We start from the raw sequence: 22,318 nt of genomic DNA on the forward strand, positions 1-22,318 counted from the left end.
CGTATCTCGAAATGACGCATGATGCACATGGTTCACATGACGGAACAAACACATATTTTGAATTTGCGCCCCTCGGAAGTTAAGACACCGGCCTCCACTGCTTATAATATCCAAATATGTTCAGAATGCATGGGGTGCTAAACAACCATTGTTTAAATGATGTGACACAATCTAGGCAAACATCTGTAACCTATCAAAGTCTGATATCCCAAGTGGAAGAACTGTGTGCTCAAATCTCTCCCAGCATGAGAAAACTAGAGAGTGCTTTTGTTCTCTTCACTTACCCCCAAAATGATGGATCGCTTTGATTAGAGCTCAGCAGTTCACAACATCTCACATCTCAGCAGCTCCTAACAACTATGATTTTCACAAGTTACACACACACAAACACACAACGTGAACTAGGTAGAATAAGATAGATGTTGAGGAGCTAAGACTAGACAAGCCCACACATCAGGATAAAGAGAAATATAAATCATCACAGACAGAGTTCAAATGACAGAAAGAGAGAGAGAGAGAGAGAGAGAGAGAGAGAGAGAGAGAGAGAGAGAGAGAGAGAGAGAGAGAGAGAGAGAGAGAGAGAGAGAGAGAGAGAGATGGCAAGGCAATTAATCCTTTTCATCAAATTAACGCAACATCTGACAAGACAGAATAAGAAAAGCTGGCATTGATGACAAGAAGGAAAAAGGAAGACAAAGAATTGCTGCTGAGTCTCAAACTAGCATGAATTTATTGCAAAATTTTGATTATCTGACACGTATGCGACCATAACAACAGTTTTGAATTTGAGTGTTTTTTAACATCATCCTTGAACGATATAGTGACAAAACCTAAGTACTTATGAGGCACAGAAGAATGCTTGTAATCCTGCGAGGTCTTTCTGTGAAGCTACTATGCAGTAGTTAGTCATGTAATGGGCGAACCAGGCCAACAGTAAAATATTGCAAGATAATCATATTTGGCTCAAACTTTTATCACAATGCTTATCTAAGAGTTACAGAATATTACACCTAAGTTTATTCTCCCACAAGAAATCAATTAAAACGATAGAAACAATGAGAAAAATATGTGCGAGGCCAGGTCTTCGCTCTTGTCACAGATAAGCCAAGCTGAAGGGATGATAATAAGGGAATACAATCAATACTCCTGCATTTGCTCCTGCTTGCCCAAGTAAAGCCATTTTCATTAAGGACATCTCAGGGTTCTCTCTCTCTCTCCCCATTGGTATGTCAATGGATAAGAAATAAGTTGTTTTCCAACAACAGAGAAGGGAGAAATTAAGCCCAGACGAGTCAACTGACGCAGCAAAAAACTGAAAGCTGATTCTTTACCCATTATCATCCAGAAACCATGGGTACATGTATTTGTCTAATGAGTTATAAAAGGTAAATAAAGACACATTCGCAATCCCAACAGACATAGATTGCTCACTAATGCATTCATTCATAAATGTAGATGTCTGCTTTGCTTATGGGACATAATGGTCCTAGAAACATGGAAAACATACACAATGCAACCTTGGCATGAGTATGTAGTAGTTAAAGGGATAGTTCGGCCAAAAAATTATATTAAACCCCTAATTTACTCACCCCCAAGCCGTCCAAGATGCATATGTCCATCAATTTTCAGACAAACACATTTTCAGTTATTTTAGAAAATGTTTTAGATGTTTCAGTTAATAAAATGTTAAGTTACCGGTCCATGTCCTTCAAGTCCAAAAAATGTGCATCCATCCTTCACAAAATAAATCCAAACGGCTCCACGATGATAAACAAAGGCCTTCTGAGGGCAATGCGTGCTGTTTTGTTGAAGAAATATCCATATTTAAAACTTTATAAATGAAAATAACTAGCTTCCGGTAATGGCGCCATCTTAGACTCCTCTGTATTCGGTAGAGAGTATCAGTGTAGTGTACGCACTTTTCTTAGTGATGTATGACAAATTCAGAGGGCGAGGGCACAGAGCAGCAGCACAGAACCCTCCGTAAACTGCGTACACGCTCATCTTGAATGCGGACGCGACTAAGATGGCGGCGTTAGCGGAAGCTAGTTATTTTCATATATAAAGTTTTAAAAATGGATATTTCTACAACAACACCGCATGGATTACCCTCAGAAGGCCTTTATTTATCATCGTGGAGCTGTTTGGATAATTTTGTGAACGATGGATGCACATTTTTTGGACTCGAAGGAGTGGACCCCATAACTTTACATTTGATAACTGAAAGATCTAAAACATTTTCTAAAATAACAAAAAAATGTGAGCTTGGGGGTGAGTAAATCATGGGTTTAATATCATTTTTTTGCCGAACTATCCCTTTAATGCACTTAACCTGCAACCCTTCACTAAATCCACAATTAATGTAACATTAAAATGCATGTCAAGACTTTAGTTTAGTAAGTAGTAGAAAAAGACTAACACAATAAACCAAAAATGAATTTACCACCCTTGGTCCTGATGTAAAACACACCAGTGTGCGTGTGTGTTACAGTGCATCATATTTTGTATGCTAAAGCATTGGTTTAATTTTAAGACATAAGCCAGTTGTATATCAGTCTAAATATAAATCATTGCTTCACACTATCGTGAATATATTAAGGTTGATGTAAGTGTGTGAGCAGCATGATAGTTGATGCATGTTGTCAAAAATATTACTTTTAACACCTTTTGCAAACATCATTATAATTAACTTCTGTGGATATAACTAAAATGACACATCTATTTTTCGTATGATGTGATGGGTGTTTGTAACAAATCATTTGATCTATTGTCCTCATTTAATAAACAGGAAGCTAAAAATTATTTCCAAGGTATATATGGCAACTATTTAAGGAATGGAATAATAATGTTTTACTACATATACACACTATATATGTATGTATATGTATATGCAATCAAATCCATATCTTTTTTCTGATGTGAGGTCAGTTGTCTTGGGAACCACTCAGCATTTTTCCTTTGACCAGCATTATTTTGCCTGGTAACCAAGGTGATCATTCACACCTCACATTGCCTTTTGCTTTAAGAGTTCAAGAGACTCCCATATCCACTTGTGTACTCTAGACACAAATGTTAGTCAGTAGAGGGCATTTTCATCATATTTCTAATTACTGTCACCATAGTTACCTCACACCTGAATCAAAAGCTATGCAATTAGGCATCTTATGAATACTCTTTGTCTTAATAAAGTCTTGTGTGTTGGCAACTGGATTCTGTTTCTTTTATTCACATGGCTGCTTTGTCTTTAATTACTGTGTTCTTTTATTTTTGGTTTATCAATGATTCTTTACTGCATTCATCAGTCTCCTCTCATTTCCTGCTCTGGTCATTCTGCATTAAAAAGCTATACAAATGGAGTCATTACCAAAGATGACTCAAGTTTCTCACATAACGAGCAACATGTATAATGGCGAGAAATTCAGCACTGCTTCGAAACTTTGTTAGCCAATAATATTCCATCCATGGCAATCCATCCAGCCTTCTTTATGCACTGAAACATCTGATGTCAAGCGCTTAAGAGCAAGAGTAATTACAGAGACACATTCTCTCATTAACCTATGTCATGCTCTTGTCCAAGATTATTCTGGGTTGACTCCTATCATCTCTTTCAGACCTCTTTCAAATGTGAAAAACTTTCCTTTCTTTATTGTTTCTGCAAGAGCAATGACTGATACAAACTGAGCTCAGATTTGTCTGTGACCAAAAGTGAAAATTATCAATATTTAAAGGGACACAGTTTTGGAATCCATTCAGCTGATCTCCGGGTCTAGCACTAGCATTTTTAGCATAGCTTAGCATAATCCATTGAATCTGATTAGACCATTAGCATCGCGCTAAAAAATAACCAAAGAGTTTAAATATTTTATTTAAAACTTGACTCTTCTGTAGTTACATCGTGTACTAAGACAGACGGAAAATTTAAATTTGGGATTTTCTAGGCAGATATGGCTAGGAACTATACTCTCATTCTGGCGTAAAAATCAAGGACTTTGCTGCTGTAACATGGCTATAGGCTAGGAGGACTATATTCGGCTGTTGCGTAATATCACCACACCTGCTGCAGCAATGTTACGGCAGCAAAGTCCTTGATTATTAAGCCAGAATGAGAGTATAGTTCATAGCCATATCTGCCTAGAAAATCGCAACTTTAAATTTTTCATCAGTCTTAGTACACAATGTAACTACAGAGTCAAGTTTTACATAGGAAAAATATTGAAACTCTTTGGTTATTTTTGAGCGTGATGCTAATGGTCTAATCAGATTTAATAGATTATGCTAAGCTATGCTAAAAGTGTTAGCGCCAGACCCAGAGAACAGCTGAATGGATTCCAAAATGGTAAAAATCAAATGTTAAACTCTAGGGGCGCTGGAAAATAAGCATATTTTCAGTGGCCCTTTAAGATATTTTAGAGATATTTAATATTTATTTCATTACATCATCCATGCACATGATTTATGAGGCCAGTCTGATTATCAATCTGAAATAATTACTTACAGTATGTTTCTTTAAATTCAAACCAGAATGTTTCTCCCACACTGTATGACTGCACAGCACAATGTGTTCTTGGTTTGACAACATCTATAATCTATTTGGTTAATATAATCAACTAAGGTGCCAGCAGTCAATTACATAATTAACCACACTGAATAGATCTAAATAGATGCACTAAGATTGCAAATCAAACGTCAATGAGAGAACAAAAAATAAATAATTAAAAATAAAACAAACATAATTTATCAGTATTATGCCTAAATGCTCTTCTGCATTGCAGATATGACTGCTGAATCATGTCTTCACATCATCTGATTTGTTACTCTGGTACAGAAACATGTCTTTCATCAGAAGTGGACAGCAATCCGACACATAAGGTCAAAATGCTCCCGTGGCATTCCGGTGTCATGAAGGTCAGATGTAATATCTGTTTGTCTGGGCAAGTGAAGAGATTGTGAATGTTAGCCGAGGGACCGTGTTTGACAAAACGCATAAATCCTGCATTTTGACTCGGCACTACAGAGACCATTTTACACCTTGTCAGGAGATCAGATCAAAAGTGGACAGCACAAAATACAGGTGTAAACAGGGTCCAAAATGTGAATACTCAAACCACATTTGGACCTTAAAAATACCCACTTGATCTGAACATTTCGAAAAGCTCATAACTAAGAAGACGGTTGATGCGTTCAAAATTGCGTACTGTGACAGTTTTTTCGTTAAACTGTAAATCCTTTACAGTATGTGTGCACTGCAGAAAATGACTTTCTTACTTAGATTTTTGTCTTATTTTTAGTACAAATATCTTAATTGTTTTTTAATTATTCTTGATGAGCAAAATGACCTAAGAAAAAATGTATAGTTTTTAGACAAAAAAAAAATACAATTTTACAATTTAAGTGAATTTGTGCTTAAAACAAGCAAAAATATCTGCCAATGGGGTGAGAAAAAAAATCTTGAAATAAGTTCACTTTTTTTCTTAAACAGTTAATTCAAGAAACATGTTCTACTATATATCTATCTATTTCTTTAGATATTTCTACTGAAAACAAGACAAAAAATTAAATAGGAAAGTCATTGTGTGGAGTATAAAAACATTTTGGACATACTGCATCCACCATGTTTTCATTGTCATGTGACCAATATGTCATTTGATTTACAGTATGACGTAACCATAAGCATAAATGATGTACTGGATAAACAAGTACAATTAAATCACGATAAATACATTTCTTGGTACCTACATTACTGAAAGAGCAGTCCAGTTTTTAGATTTTGGGTATTTTATTATATTCACTTTTTTAATATCCTCAGCACATGTGGCCACACATGAAATGTGTCCATTAAAGGGCAACTTTTATACAAAAGCCACCTTACAAGGTGTTTGGACATTAATGTGTGTTGGCAGTGTATGAACACAACCACCCTACAATGAAAAAAATCCTACTTTTTTAATCCTCATTAAAGTAGTGACAACAGACATGCCGTTTTGATTATCTTATCAATGTGACATCACACTGATAAAGCCCCCCCCCACAGACACTGACAGACTGCACACAAGAGACTGTATTACATTTTGTAAAAATTGCACTTTAAATGAACATTTAAAATCTAGCAGAAAGTAATAGGTTTCTTACTTATTTTCTCAGCATGCAGACTTTGCACTGGAGAAACTGCAAAGCTAACATAATTCAGCCATTAAAAATATACACATTTGCATGTGCAAGCTGGCTCCTAATTGCAGCCTGGTTGACAAGGCATTCATATTTTGAATATATATATATATATATATATATATATATATATATATATATATATATATCTTAACAGTTCACATAGACAGGATTCGGTGATAAATCAGCTAATTTCACAATCGCTCTTGACACATTTGAATATTATTGCTCTTGTTTTAAACATACTAATATTAAAGAGCTTCAAAACACTTCAGTATACCAGCAGTTTTCCGAATGTGCTGTATTTATATCTAAAAACCAAAGCATTTTGCAACATGCAAAGTGACATTTTTAATGTGTGGGCACTATATAAAAAGAAAATAATGTCTCTATTAATTAAACACTAGGACTTCCAATGCTTATGAAGTTATATATGATTTTGTATGTCTGGAAAAACTTCAGAAAAAAAGTTGAAAGCTGACATCTATTCTTGAAGCAGATAAACATCTTTAAAAAACAAAAACACGAGGATAGCTCATAAAGCTGTTTTTAAATGCTGGTGTTTGATGACCATTGTGCAGTGTAGAGTGACCTGGATAGATGAATCTCTTTTTAAAGCCGTGCTGCAAAGTGTTTCAAATTGATTTTTGAGCACAGTAACAAACAAACCATTCTGTGGTTAAAGAAAAGGCGTGGCAACATAAAGGTAGCCGGTTCAATCCTAAAAAGGGGGCAGCTAGAACCGGATATTTACTGCAATCCTCTATATCACAACAGCTCATTTGACAAATAACCCTACACACAATGACACAGCAAAGAAAAGTGATGTCAGGCCAGCTTGTCCACAAACCCAACGTGATCTCATGAGAATACGTGTGTATTTTTACGTTTCAGTATGGTTGTACCATACATAAAATTTTCTTACGTTTAAAAAACACTGAAACTTATAATATTGACGTTTTGACAGGACTAATACGTAAATTATTTACGTATTGACAGCTTTACAAACGTACAAATTTGTACTTAAGTTATTCCTATACATAAATATTAAAATCGCGAACATTGCGATTCTTACTCATATTAATGACATGTTTTCAGTCATATTTTCTGACTTATTTATTTAAGACAGTTTACCCATTTACCTAATGAAATGATTATGATATTCAGAGAATTTCACAATATTGAACATTTTAAAACTTTAAAATAAATAACATTTCTGTATTTAGTTTTGCCATGACACACAAAAACGCGTTTTCTCCTGCTGTCTTCTATGCAATACGTTATTATTGCTACTAAGCAATAATTACACCAAAATACAACATAAATAAAAAAAATTACTTTTATTCATTTGATGTAATCCACATCTATAAACTTCATACGATTGCGAGGAACAGAATTCAGCCCTTTATCCAGCGATCTTGATTCGAGTTCTCATCAGCAACCTTAAAGTCCGATCGCGCGTTCGTTAAATACATTTGAATTCAAATATCCCACCTGAAGAAGCATTATGACACATTGCTTTACAGCAGTGATATCAAAAGCTCATTGGCTCTTTGCGTGCCACGTGACATATTTGCGTCATTTCCGTTGTTGTACGTTTAAAATGTAAGAAAATGCGCCGTGGCAGAGGGAAGCCAGATTAATGTTCTCTTGGACTAATAACTTTAATACTTCTCTTAACTTTTCTTCATATACTCCAGAGAGAACCGTGGCTGCAGCACATCATCATTTTAACTACTTTTGGTACTGATTTTAATATTCGCAATAAATAAGTTGTTGTGTTTATACTTGTCTGTCTGTTATGCTTTTCGTAACAGTAACGTTAAATGATTTTAATAAACTGTTTTGGGTAGGACTTTAGTGGCTTAAAATATCTTTTGAATGACATATTGTTTCTATTGTTACTAAGATGTTCCTGAACATATCTGTCCGTTACGTTGCATAACATTTTGTATAATAAGAGTTTGGGTTTAGGGTAGGGTTTGGGTGTAGGGTAAGGTTTGGGGTAGGGTTAAGGTGGTAACACATCGCTAAAATGGTTCAAAGGAAATTATACAGCAATCTTTATGCAATGAAAGATACATAAGGTTTTACATTTATTAGCTGTAAAAATGTAATAATGCTACGTTTATATGTTGTAAATACGTCTACATTGTACGCTTTACCTATTTTATGTTTATATTTTTAAAGTTATGTGTAAATACTATGTATTAACAGTGAGACCAGGCTGAGAAACCACAGAAAGTCTGCTTATTGGGAATCTGATGTGCATTACAAAATCCAACTTTCATCCAGAGTGCTCAACTGTACTCTTTTTGGGTACAGAGTTCTGGAAGTCTCCCCCAAAAATGTATGCAAACAGTTTTTCTACATCCTGTGTACAGATAATTTTAAAATGTTAAAATTTTTCATATGTTTCAACAAACACCAAATTTGAATAGTTGTTGGGTGTTTGTTAGTGGTGTGTGAAAATCTGCCAACAAACAAGTGCATCTGACATTGTTTTTTTTCTGTATATTCACATTTTTTTATCAGGTTCTTATGTTTAGGTTCAATTTTAAACAAAAAGGTTGTTAGTCAGTAGTTAAAATGCCTTATTTTCACAAATGTCACATATAATGAAATATAAAGAAATAGTAATTTTATTGATATTTACCAATTTTGCTGTAAAACCATCTGAGTGCATGCTTTTTTGGGCAAAAATATAATTTGTTGGACAATACATCCCAATACCACCCTATCTTTCTTTAGTCACTCTGTACTGTCCTTTCTGAATAAAAGTAAAAAGTTAAAAAATACGGTAAAAATATTCTAATATAGAGGGTTTCATCAGACGCACGTGCGCTGACGCGAACTTTACTTCCGGTTTTGTTTTATTTTTTTAATGTTCTGACTAGTTGCTAAAGTAATCTCTTAAACAAATGCCTCGTCGAAAATAACAAATGTTTTGGTTTCCTATCTATATGTTGTTGTTTTTTTTTTGCTTGTTATATAAATAAACTGCATTTAAAGAACTTTGTTGTTATTTATTTTTAGCTTACCGGAAGTTATGTGCGGACCACGACAGCCACTTGTTTTTGTTGTTACTGCTGAAACGGTCTATACTGTTTTAAGAAACGAATGAAATAGTTTGAGTTTTTTCTAGACAGTAATTTAACCAGGTCAAACTTTGGCAAGACCTTATGTTATATTTGTTATATTATATGAATTTAAAGGTGTGTCTAAGGAGTATTGCACGGCTCTCTGGAATGCTGAGTTCACTTCATACAGCAGTGTAATATTCCACAATTACCACCGCACACCGAATCTATGTAAAAGTCCTGATCACCAAGTCAGGGTTAATTTTACCATAAAGACTGACTTGCTTGTACATTGTCCCTCAAATGTGTAAAAAGTCCTTTCTGTATTCTCCAGGCCTGATCATCATGACATGTATTTGACTAGAGACAACAGCAGAGGTGAGACTGAGCATGGCCACAGCAATGCACCTACAAGCATCAGCTAATGAGGATACATTTCTCATCCAGGTCGGTCTCTATGTTTCTACAACAGACAAATGACAAAAAGCGGCCTGTAACAAAAGCAACAAAGGACAGGAAACACGCAAGGCAACATTAACGAATCAGGTACCTAGAAAAATGCTGGTAGTTGTAATAACTGCTCTGACATCATCATTGTAAAGAGATTAATGATTGCAGCTTCCTCTCACCGACCCGTATTCAAATCTGTACTAACGTCATGCTCTGCCATTGAAGCACAGCCTATCAACCAGTGCAGAATCCGATGAAAAGCTCTCATACAGAAACACTTGAGTGAAGAATAATAGCTGAACGAGTGTGTTTGGGTAAGTGTTGTTTTTCTTACATGAAAAAATATAGAAGACTTACCTTACATCCCTTCAAAGTAAACAACATAACCAGACAAGATGTATTATAATTTCTAAAAAATACCAAATATTCAATGTTCAGCTAACTGTGATATAGAAAGTAAATGTAGGTTCTGCCGTACTCTAAACACTTCTTTTAGTTTGCAGTTATTCAAAGTTTTATGAAGACAACAGAGTTGTAAAAGCGAACAAATTCCAGCTTTAAAGGCATTTGTGAAAAAAGCCTGCCTACAGGAGCTTGTTTGTTTGCACATTTGTTTGTAATGGTGCATTACATTTGTGCCTTACGTGAGGGCGGTCCTGAATTATCTCCTTTAATAATGAATAAGAAACATGCAGTTAAGACATAAACTAATATCTTTACATTATATCATTTTATTTTCTATCTGCTCTCAAACTGTGAATTTCATGGAAAAGGCAGCAGTTTCTTGTGGTTTTATGTCAGCTTCATGAATAATTGACAGGCCACAGTTGAATAACGCTCAATCCTTAATCAAGCCACTGTCCACCATTGCCCCCTATGTCCAACCACAAAACAACATCCCGCCTTAATGTTCTTCAAGTAACATGGACTATTAAATTGACTATTGCCATAATATTTAATATAGACCACACTGTCGAAAAAAGGTAAAAAACTGTACATTTTCTGTCACTGGGGTGGTACTCTAAGGTTTTGTACCTTTACAGGTATAGCCTACTAAACATAATGGGGCGGTTTCACGGACAGGAACCAGACTAGTCCTAGACTAAAAAATTGTGCTGTTCAAACTGAAAACAACTTGCACTCACATATCTTAAAATACATCACCCTTTGTTTTGCCTCAAAATGCAAACAAGTGATGTTTTTAGTAAGGCATGTTTGTTAAAGTGGACATTTCACACAACTTATGTAAAATAAATCTTTGGTGTCCCCAGAGTACATACGTGAAGTTTTAGCTTAAAATATCATAGAGATAATTTTTTATAGCATGTTAAAATTGCCCCTCTGTAGGTGTGAGCCAAAAAGTTTGGCGGTATTATCACCTTCTGACTTCACAGGGGAGCCAAATTTCAATGACCTATTTTTCACAGAAACCCCATTCACACAGACCTCTGGTCCCAGAAAATACCCGTAAAATTGCCAGACAAGCGTCTGTGTGAACAAAAACTCGTTCCGTTAATCTTCTGGGATCGTTGCCGGAAAGAGGACCTAGTAAGATATGCGGGTAACCCTCTGTGTGAACAAGAAGCCGCAAGAATGCAGTAATGGGCGTGTCGAAGTGAGGACGCACGCTTCATCATCACAACACAAGTTATGGTTCAGCTCCTTACAACGAGAGATAACATGCATATAAACATTCACCACGAGAAATGTTGCAAACTAGATTGAAGCAGTTATCAGGAAATGATATATGAGACGCATAAACAATGACGCACGTGCCGTAGTGAAGACGCGCATGTCATGGCAACATGAAGTTGGTTCAACTCTTTAAAATGATAGATTTACAACATTCACTACGAGAAATGTCAGCAAACTGGAGTGAAGCAGATATCAGGTAAGTTAGCTCGTTACTTACTGCGTTGAAACGGAGATCATTCAGCAGCATAAAAGAATATCGCGTCACGTGCTCATTTGAGCTATAATAAACGAAAATACCCACATGTCATCCCAACAAGATATATCGTCCAGCTCCTCAAAATGCGGGTTTTAAATGCATATAAACAATCACGATGAGAAATGTATCAAAGCAGAAATCAGGGAGCTTGTCAAATATCCACTCTGAAGCTGAGATCATTCACCAGCATAGAACTGTGCGTTCACGCGCTCCTTTGTAGTCTTATCATAAACAAAAATGCACGCGAGTTGTTTCTGGAGAGAGAAATAATATATAATATGCAAACTTCAGACGCTGCGTAGAAGAGAGGGCGGGACTTTCAATAGGTCACGTGTCTTTCCGGAACCATCAGATGCCGTGTAATCTTGGCAGTGTGAATGTAAAAAAATCTAACTATTCCGGAAAAATCCAGGATTCAAATCCCGTGTATTTTACGGAATTTCTGTGTGAAAAGGGCTATACTTGCAGAGAATGGTTTACCAAAACTAAGTTACTGGGTTTATCTTTTTCACATTTTATAGGTTGATAGAAGCACTGGGAACCCAGTTATATATTTTCATGATATGTCCCCTTTAAAACTAGTTATATTTCCTAATTAAACTAAAGCCTAGTCCTGGTTTAAGATAATGCCTAGTCCTGGTTTAAACTAATCCGTGTCCGGAAAACCATCTGTATAAAATGTTGTATCTTTTTGGGCACATTACTGTACAAAAAAATCAGCATTTTTTATCAACATATATATTTTATGCTACTTTAACTTTAAAAAAAAATAAGTTAAACAATTTCAACTTGTTTTTATAAATTATGTCACTTTTCACGGATCCAAACATAAAGTAGTAGTCTGAATTGACTTACAAAACCAAGTTGTTTTAACTTCATGCTGGATTTTTTTTTTTTATGCTACGTACACACCAAATGCAGGGCATCCCATTACTCACTCCAGATTACTTGGGGGATTTAACTTCGTGCATATGCTAATTTTTCGCTAGAGTTGAATATTTTCAACTTGGGCAAAGACGCGTTTGAGGCGAATAGCACGTGTTTTTGGGGTAAACTCGCTGCCCATATCGCGTCATTAGCATCGCCCTACGCGAAGACGCGTCTGATCACGTCTTTGCATTGACTTACGTGCGCAAATCGTTGAACTCGCGTCTGGTGTAAACCCACAGTTACAGTGTAAGGATCTACTGTTTACCTTTAAATGTACATTGTACCTTTAAAATTTAACTGTTACAAATTTGTTCTTTAAGGTACACAATCCTTAGGATATATTATTGCACCCCAAACATACAACATTTGAATGTGTTGTATACCCATAAAGATACAAAAATAAACCTGTGAGGGTACCACCCCGGCGAGCGAAAAGGTACAGTTTTGTATCTTTTTGTACCTTTTTTCAGAACGTCAAACAGTTTTTGTGTTTTTTTAAAAGGGATGGGAAAACTGCACATCAAACATGGTAAGACTGAAAAGAACAGTTTCAAAGAGCATTGGAGAAACGAAAACCTTTGAGGTGAGTTTTTTTGAGGGCATTACAATGACATTTGTGTAATCCCAGCCAGGCATTTGCTAGAAGATTGAAATCGAGAAGAGCTTTCCATAAAGCCAGGGAGAGGCATCTTTTAAACCCAAACCGAGGGAATTAACAGCCCGGCGTGCGGATGTGGCTGAAGTCAGAAATGAAATACTCACTGCCTCCTCATGTGGAAATGGTGCTTCATTATCAGCGGAGGGGAAACGGCGTCTTCACTGTACACACACTGCACGCTACTGCTGTCTGCAAACAGATTCCACTCAGCAATCTGAAGAGAGAGAGAGAGAGAGAGAGAGAGAGAGAGAGAGAGAGAGAGAGACAGATTAAATTACAAAACATCAATGCTTGTTTGTATTTTTATCCTACACTCTTATTTTGCTTACACGCTGTCGAGGGAAACATTGTCTCTTTCAACACTCAAAGCATTTCCCTGGCTGCAATGACTGTCTAATGTGCCAAAGATGGGAACTTGAACATGAATCAGACAATCAGCCTATAATGTGTTTCCAGGCTGGAAAGTAGGAGACAGGAAGAGGAAGTTAAAATAAAGGAGGAAATAAAAGGAAAATAAAGCTGGCGTCAAGGCTTAATTGTCTATCTAAATCTTCCAGGTACCTTCGAACTGTTTACAGAATGCATGATGGGGTTTCAAGAAAGCTGAGGGACGATGAGTCATGGTAATGGACCATGCACGAAAGTCTAAAGGGAACCTCAAGCACACTGTTTAACCTCATTACAATGCTTTCCTTGCAACCAAACTGTGGGGTTTGCATTTGGCACTGTGATTCATTTAACGCAATCTCTGCTCGATGCTCTAATGGACCTGAATCGCATAAAAGTTAGAAGCAGTTAATATGCGGAAGCACAATAGATGGTTTACATTATACCAGTGGAAAAGAAGAAAGGAGAGCAGGAAATGATGCAGCATTAATAGATGCGAAGGAAAACTTGAAGCAGCTCCCGTTGATTCATGACTGCATAGAGTCAGAAAACTAGAACACAACTTTTGCATTGTTCTAGAAAGGCGACAGCGATCAAAGAATATAGGTCACAAAAGACATTTGTGCTGCCACAAGTTTACTCCGAATCTGATTATAGACAGTTTCAACTGCAATAACGTAAACAAACGGCCTTTGTGGCCCAAACTTCCCGTAGACTTCTAAAGTAGACAAGCAAACACTGAGTTAACGTTACTTTTGTAAAATTAGTGTATACAATGTTAACTACAAATCCTTGAATTTTTGCCTAGCTGCCAAACCTATCTTTGCAAAGCAGTAATCCATGCTCGCCATCTTTCCTCATCTTTAGCAAAAAAAAAAAATATATTTTCAACAAGGTATTTGTTTCAAAGATGAGTTTAGCCACTAGCCAGACCAATAAATAAATACAGACCATGTGCTTCCTATAAAAAATAAACTCCAGAAAAACGATGAAGGATTCATGTGCTTGTTCATTTGGGTGATGTAATAAGCGTGTGCAGATGGGTGCACAGCAAATTGAGGGGGGGGGGGGTTGGCATTTGTGATCCCTTGAGTGTTATGGGAGAGGTTTTTTTGCATCACAAATGTTGAATTAACATCCTATTCTTCTTTTGCCTTTCTGATCATATTTTATACTTGTTTTGGCACTAGATTTTAACTTTAATTCAAAATGGCAGAGAAAAAAAACCTGCCCTTCTGGTTTCTGACCTCTAACTTTCAGCTGGTTCATTTTTCTTTGTTCTCCCATTTTTTTTAAGTTTGTCCTTTATTAAAGTTGCAGACTCCAATAAAGGACAAACTTTCTCTTTCCCATTCCTTTCTGCTATCACATTGCTACGGTTCACAAACTGTGCGCATCTGCTGCAGATTACCAATCTTTTACGGCTTCAGCTTTAAATACAGCTACTGGTACTTTCCTAAATCTATTTAGCGGCTCAGCCCCTTTTCCTTTGGGTAATGAGAAGCAATAAACAGCCCCGAACCACTTACCTAGTCTCACGGTTTCATAAAGACTGAAAATGAGATTGACATCTATCTGTCCCACTGGTAAACATGTTAGTCTTGAAATATGACCGCTTTTCTTATCACAGCATGAACTGTGGATCTGTTCGATGCATGAAAAGGCTTATGATGCAGATGTTTCGAAATATTATTATGGATTAAAATAAGCATGTCTGTACGGTAAAAGTGGTGTACAACAAGGTGGCCGATGCTGTTAAAATTAAAGTATAATTACTTACATAAAATTGTTATTGTAGCTTAAATGGTAAAGCATTGTGTGAGCAGCACAAGGAATATATTTGTTTATAAAATACAGCAGGAAATGATTGTCTGGCCACTTCAGTATTATGGCCCCAACAGTGCTCACTGGAACATTCAGAAGCTTAGAAATGTGTCTATAACCAATGTCACCATTATGTATGGATTACTTGGGTTGTTACCAACAGTAGCCTCTTATGGAACGGCTGAAATTCCACAAGGGGGCGCATTTGTTCCTCAGACGTTGCACAATAAACATGACATCCGAATATATTCATTATAAATCATGAATGAAAAGTGAGATTCGAATGAATGTCTGTTAGTGAACTTATTGTATACACTATTTATATCGAAATTCGGTCAGAAACGTCAAGATTGTGAGATGAACAAATTGTTTTGGATTAAAAGGCTTGGATATTCCATTTCCTTGGACTTTTGGGGATTTATGAACAATTTGTTTTGGACAATTTCACCGAAGCGGATAAAGGAAAGATTTTGAAGGTAAGTTAATATCCTAAATCGGCGCCGCCCGGTTCAGGTAACTAACAACTAGATTACAGTTTTATGACTGCTAAAAATCATATTATGCTTTCTGTGTGCGCTTAATGGAATCCCGAAAGTCTAAGCTTTACAACGATGTGCCGCATGACCGTATATTTTGAAGATTTAATGCTTCAAAGTTACAATGACGTAATGCAGCCTCACGTGCAAGGGAGGGGGTGTGCCGTGTACGGCACAGTGTTCCTTATCAGGTTAAGTGGTGTCTGGGGACTTCTTTTTTTTCGAGGGCGCACGATGTGAAGTTTCGTCACCACATGTATGTAGCCCGTCATATGTGTGTGGTTCGTAATATGTGTCAAAATATGTGTTTGGCGCGTCAAGTGAACCTATGTGCATCACGTGTCTTGTCAAAATAAGTGCCTGCTGCAGACACGTCTAAAGGGTTTATGATAAAAGATACTCACATAATCTCATGCGTAATCAGAGTTTACTATTAAGGGAGTGTCTTGCATGTATTTTGTGAACGTCTCTGTTATCATAAAAGTTGACGCGTGTGCACATGGTTCACATGACGCAACAAACACATATGTTGAAAACACAAGCAACACACATGACACTCCAAACACTTATTTTGAATTAACTCTAACCCTAACCTTTCCATTATTTTACTAGAAATCAAAGAAAATCGAGCAGGACCAAAACATTTTACAGCTGATCGCTGCGAAAAAGTTTAGGGACGATGTCCCATATAAGAGCAGCAATGACAGTGTTCTTAACTCTTTCACCGCCATTGACGAGATATCTCGTCAATTAAGAGAAAACGCTTCCCCACCAATGACGAGATTTTCCGTCTTTCCGCAATACCGCTATTATCTGCAACTTTTTAAACCCGGAAGTATTGCCCTATGGCAAGCGGCTGCATGTCCGTGTCTGTTTTAAAGATCGCTCTGAATGGGATCTCTATGAAAAGTCTGTCACAAAAATGAAATTATCTCTGCTTTTTGCTCAAAATGTGGTGTTTTTGCAGAAACCTACTCATATTCAAAAGCTGATTACAAAAGAACCACTGAAGGTAGGATGAAACGTTTTTTTTTTGTTTGTTTGAAAGCAGAGGGTCTGTTCTTTCATTTGGTATATTGTATGTTTATATATTTAAAGAAGAACATTTTCTGGAAGGCATTAAACTTTGGTGAAAATCATGAAAAATGCTGGCGCTGGCTGGCAACTTTTTTTTAAAACGCTGGCGGTGAAAGAGTTAATATGACAAAGTAAGTGTTTTGATTTATGCCATTATGTTTATTTTTTAATCAGTGTATACCACTAGTGAACTAAATAAATATATAATATGGCAAAGATAAATGTACATTTAGATATTGTTTCAATAGATTTATAGCATTTTGAGAAAAAACTTGTCATGGATTTATTGCATTTTGTAGAAAAAATCATCAGTTTTTATAATAAATCTTTGAAAATCAAATTATAGATTTGAATTTTTTATGTTTTTATAACCTAAAGATGCTATGTGAAAGTTTGTTGCAGAAAATAGAAATACACGTATAAAAAATATGTTTTTACCGAAATGAGTCAAAATGGATTTATTGCATTTTGAACCAAACTCTTCATATGTGGAATGCACTGTCGCTTGGATAAAAGTGTCTGCCAAATGCATACAGTAAATGTAAATATTGACCCCAAGATTCTTATTAATGCTAGTATATTTTTATGTTAATGAATATATAGCACAAGCAACAAATGAAAAAGGAACTGTGTAGGCAGATGAGCTTAACACTAAAATAAAGATTAATTAGAAAAAATTAAAAATAGCTCTTTGTGTTAAATAGGTGGCAACCCTTTTACCACACCACTGCTGAAGATCTGACCATGATTTATGCTCTTACATAATAGAGAAAGAACCGTGAATAAGAGAACAGAGAGTAGAAATAGCATATCTTAGATACCAGTCTGCCTTTGAATATTACACTATCCTTTCATCACTGACCCACAGCCTATTCAATAATAACACAGGTGACTGTAATAATGTAATATTCATGGAGCCAAAGGTAGGTTGTAACTCTGCGTTGGATCTGCTGCTTGCGCTCAGCTGCTGTGTAGATCAGTTCAGCTCACCTGCCACTGCGGATTTTTATGCTAATGCGATCAATACCTTGGTTCTCTTTGACTCTCCTTTGTTTCGCAGGGCACTAATGAGAGACTGCAGAGTCTTTTTAATTAGGGGTCAGCTAAACCATAGGGATTTCCCACGAGGCCGAGCAGGATGTACCAATTGTTGACGGGGGAAATACAGTATATAAAATGCTGACTCTTACACACTTGATGTATGGAGTTTAATTTTCAAATATTATAAGCGCACACTATATACAGCAGTGTGAACATCTTTAATGTTTTCCTGGCTTCCCACCAAGCTGAGAAGAGAACACGGCCACTGGTTTTAATGCAGTTTGTCAAGCAAAAGGCAATATACACAATGATCCACTTGACCTTGAATACATATATTCAGACCTAAAATATAATTACTATGCTAATTTAACACTGAGAAGAAAAAAAAACTTTCTGGCACGTATAGAGTTCAACTCATCTCCCATTCAGCGCATGTACTGCGTGACATTAATGTAGGTCAGGCTCCATCCTTGAACTGCATCCACGAGGCTATCTTTTATTACAGAAGTGACTCTGCTTGAATTACATTTTACATTACATAAGCAATAGAAAAGTTCCTGGAGATTTGGGGTGTTGTTAGGGGGTAAGAAACTTTTCGTTCGTCCAGGGCAATAACATTTTAATATGACCTCCACGTGGTTTTCTCACCCATCCACTGTCAGTATGAAGAGGCAGACTTTGTGTTAAAGGGCATAGTATAGAAATTATTCATCAGTACAGAACACGAGTGAAAAGGGAGTTAAATTAAGCTTTTTTGGCCCGACTACAAAGGATTACAAAATTGGCAAAGCTTTCAAGTACAGATACTGTGAAAAATGCTTATGAATTAAATAAAAAGGTGGTAAAACAAGTACAACATGTGTTGTTCTCTCTCTCTCTCTCTCTCTCTCTCTCTCTCTCTCTCTCTCTCTCTCTCTTCTCTCTCTCTCTCTCTCTCTCTCTCTCTCTCTCTCTCTCATCAGCAAAGTTATGCATTATTGAAGTGTGCAGACACAGAGGTAAATGCCAGAAGAAAAATGGGCAAAAGGTGTTTGTAGTTAAATAGATGGGAGATGTGCTTATTCTCAAAACACGTGGCAAACCAGTCAGGTGCAGGTTTCTGGTTCAGTGACTCAGAGGTAAGAGCTAAACATGATGTAATATTATGAGTTTGCATGTAAATGTAATAGCTACAAATGTGTGTGTGTGTGTGTGTGTTATGCTCATAGACACAGGTGTGTCCTGATTTACCCGATTTACTGTGTACCCGATACTTTTTTAGTTTTTAGTACCACCTCAGCTGGGGTTCCAAGCGACCCGAGCTGATACCAAAAACGTGACGTGAAAACAGTGTAGGTCACTGATTGGTCTAAGAGAATCGTCACTACCAGCGTCATCGCTTTAATGTAAAAAAATTGCTTAACCTTCATGCTAGCTTGCGCTGTATCGAATAAACCTGTTGTCATCTGTGCTTTGCTGTAAGTTCCCAAACTCCCTTTTAGTGATGAAAAACATCCCCAGGTTGAGAATCAGGATCACAATAACAGTTTTTTTCCAGACGTACATTTCCAGACGCGCACGTCCGAATATATGCTTAAATGCAACTTAAATGAGTCTCAGCGGAGCGCGTCGACTGACGCCTCGGGTGTTTGTACAGAAACTGTCATTTGAGACAGAGGTATTTATAAACGCGATGTGCAAACATCTATTTGTGGTGGTCAATTTTAATTTTTTGGTGGACTGATAAATAAATAAATGTATGGGAATGTACAACGACACTCTTACTAGTATGATGTCACAGCAGTAGGCAGCGCAAATATAACGACACGTCTATAATCCCTCACACTACGAAGTGTTACTAAACTCGATGGAAAAACTAACCAAGCCAAAGTGAGGTGAGCTGACCCGACCTGACCCAAACCAAACCGTGGGGTATTATGCAATGGAAAAGCACCATATGTGTGTTGTGTAGTTTATGAGTTTCAATTAAATTACATCCGGTGGATTGGAGTGGATCCTTTACCAAATCCTTCAATGTGCTTGTGGGGAGAAGTAGAGCCATTCTAAACATGAAGAAGATTATTATTTAATACCCTTCCAGTTTTATATTCCAAACTCATCTTACATACTATCTCACACTTCACATTCAATTTTTCTAGTCTACCATCTCCTCCTTTCTTTTTCTCTCCTTGAGTTCTCATTAAACACCTTTTCATTGGACACTGAACAGAAACAAGTTCAGACCGTCTTAAAGTACACTGTCCCGTTCAGTGTTTGTCTCACCTCTCGCATCACTTTCCCACTCTGTGATAAGCGAGAGATCCCAGATTTTGTTCCCACATTGAATCCCAGTACGGCCAAACTGTCAACTGTCCCTACTTGAGGTAGGTATAGGTGCTGTTTCTACTGAGCAGAACTGCAATGCCAAATTAACTAGAAATTGATATAAAGAAAGACAGGTACCCGGAGAGAAAGAGTCCTTGTCTTTTGGGAGATAGGGAATGAATGTTTAGCCTCACTCTCCAAGATGGCCCAATTATGTTGCAATTTTAGGCCACTTTACTGAAAGTCTGTACAGCTCAGTCCTGGCAAAAGAGGATCTTTAATGAATATCAACATGCTCCACCAGAGCTACTTTGATCTCAGGCACATGTAAGAGAGCAGATTTTTACAGCATTTCAATATTCAGGATAATTCTGCGATTTACATAACACGTGTGTACAACTGAGTTTATAACTTAGTTTTGGTAAACCATTCTCTGCAAGATTGGTTATTAAAAAAATTTGTTATTAAAATTTGGCTCCCCTTCTGATGTCAGAAGGTGATAATACCGCCCCTTAATCTGCAATCTAACCACGACAATGTCATTTAGTGCAGAGATCAGCTCATTTGCATTTTAAAGGACACACCCAAACACGGCACATTTTTGCTCACACCTACAAAGTGGCAATTTTAACATGCTATAATAAATTATCCATATGGTATTTTGAGCTAGAACGTCACAAACGTACTCTGGAGACACCAAAGATTTATTTGACATTTTAAAAAGTATTTTTTAAATGCCCCCTTTGATAATGCTGAAAACTTTATTGTTCATTGTTTGTTCATGTTAGTTAATATCATGTAACCAATGTTAACAAATACAACCTTATTGTCAAGTGTTTCCAAAATATTAAAGGAAGGGACACACACTTATAAAATGCTACATATCATGAGTATATGGGTATGTTGTACAGATGCACACGCACATACAGCATTTTTTTTAAAAAAGGAGAAAATTAACTGTCCTTGTGTGGACCATTGTTTGCAAAACCTGGACCAAACACATTTTTAAGCTATTGTTTTACATCTGTTGTTTTAATGTTAAGCTACTTATATTTTCTATACTCTAAACCCATACTTACCTATCTTAAACAAACCTTTTAGAAAAACCTGACCATACACACATTTGTCTAATCCAGACTGCCTGTCAATAAGAATTCTGGCACCTGTTGAATTTTTTAGTTTCACCTGAGGCAGTCTGCATTTTCTATTTTATACTATACATTTCTTCTTCTGCACATTGCATTTCTTATATGCGCCCTGCATTTTCTTGTCTGGGACCCTGTATTTTGTCTCACATTTTCTTTTCCATTTTATTACTAAGGTTGTAAAAAGTGGTCTGGCAACAAGCAAAAATCAGTAGGAAATCAAACCTTTAATGCTAAGTCTTATTTCCTGAAAATTACCACCCGCTGTTTCGCAATCACAGGCAGGCAATTTAAGCAGCAACAAAACAGCGATTTATTAATTTCCTTCTTTCCACATTGAATACACCAAAACGCAGGCAGCAAACACGTGGACTTTTTCTTGTCAACAATGCAATTTCCACAACGACAGAGCAAAATTCAACAGAAAGAGTTTGCCCAAAACAGAATTTGTTTCACCCATAATGGAATAAATCAGATTTTGGACTTCACAAAGACAAGCCACATCAATAAAAAGATTAGGAATAAATTATTTCATTCATCGTTGTTCTTCACGACTTTACAGACCTGTGACAAACCAAAAGTCAATAACAATGACAATTTCTCAGCGATACTTTCCAAAACTGTGAGATGCAAGAGTCTTCATTGGTCTAACTTTGTGTGGATGGTTATTTGAGGAATTGATTGTGTGGGCATTAGTGACAGAATATTGAAAATCTGACACTTTTGCTTAAAGCAGGTAAAAGCCTTGGCTTACAGCATCAAGGGGGGTT

The 22,318-nt window shown here is 36.6% G+C and overlaps 1 protein-coding gene across 1 annotated transcript in view; it reads right to left on the bottom strand.

Annotated features, from left to right (window-relative positions):
* Positions 1 to 22,318, bottom strand: part of dlgap3 (discs, large (Drosophila) homolog-associated protein 3) — a 176,933-nt gene that overhangs the window by 54,029 nt on the left and 100,586 nt on the right. Inside the window, exon 2 of the mRNA XM_065292315.2 lies at positions 13,339 to 13,448. The gene's annotated coding sequence lies outside the window, so the exon portion shown is untranslated. The remainder of the gene's footprint in view (positions 1 to 13,338; positions 13,449 to 22,318) is intronic.

This window comes from Paramisgurnus dabryanus, chromosome 19 (genome assembly GCF_030506205.2).
Source record: "Paramisgurnus dabryanus chromosome 19, PD_genome_1.1, whole genome shotgun sequence".
NCBI lineage: Eukaryota > Metazoa > Chordata > Actinopteri > Cypriniformes > Cobitidae > Paramisgurnus > Paramisgurnus dabryanus.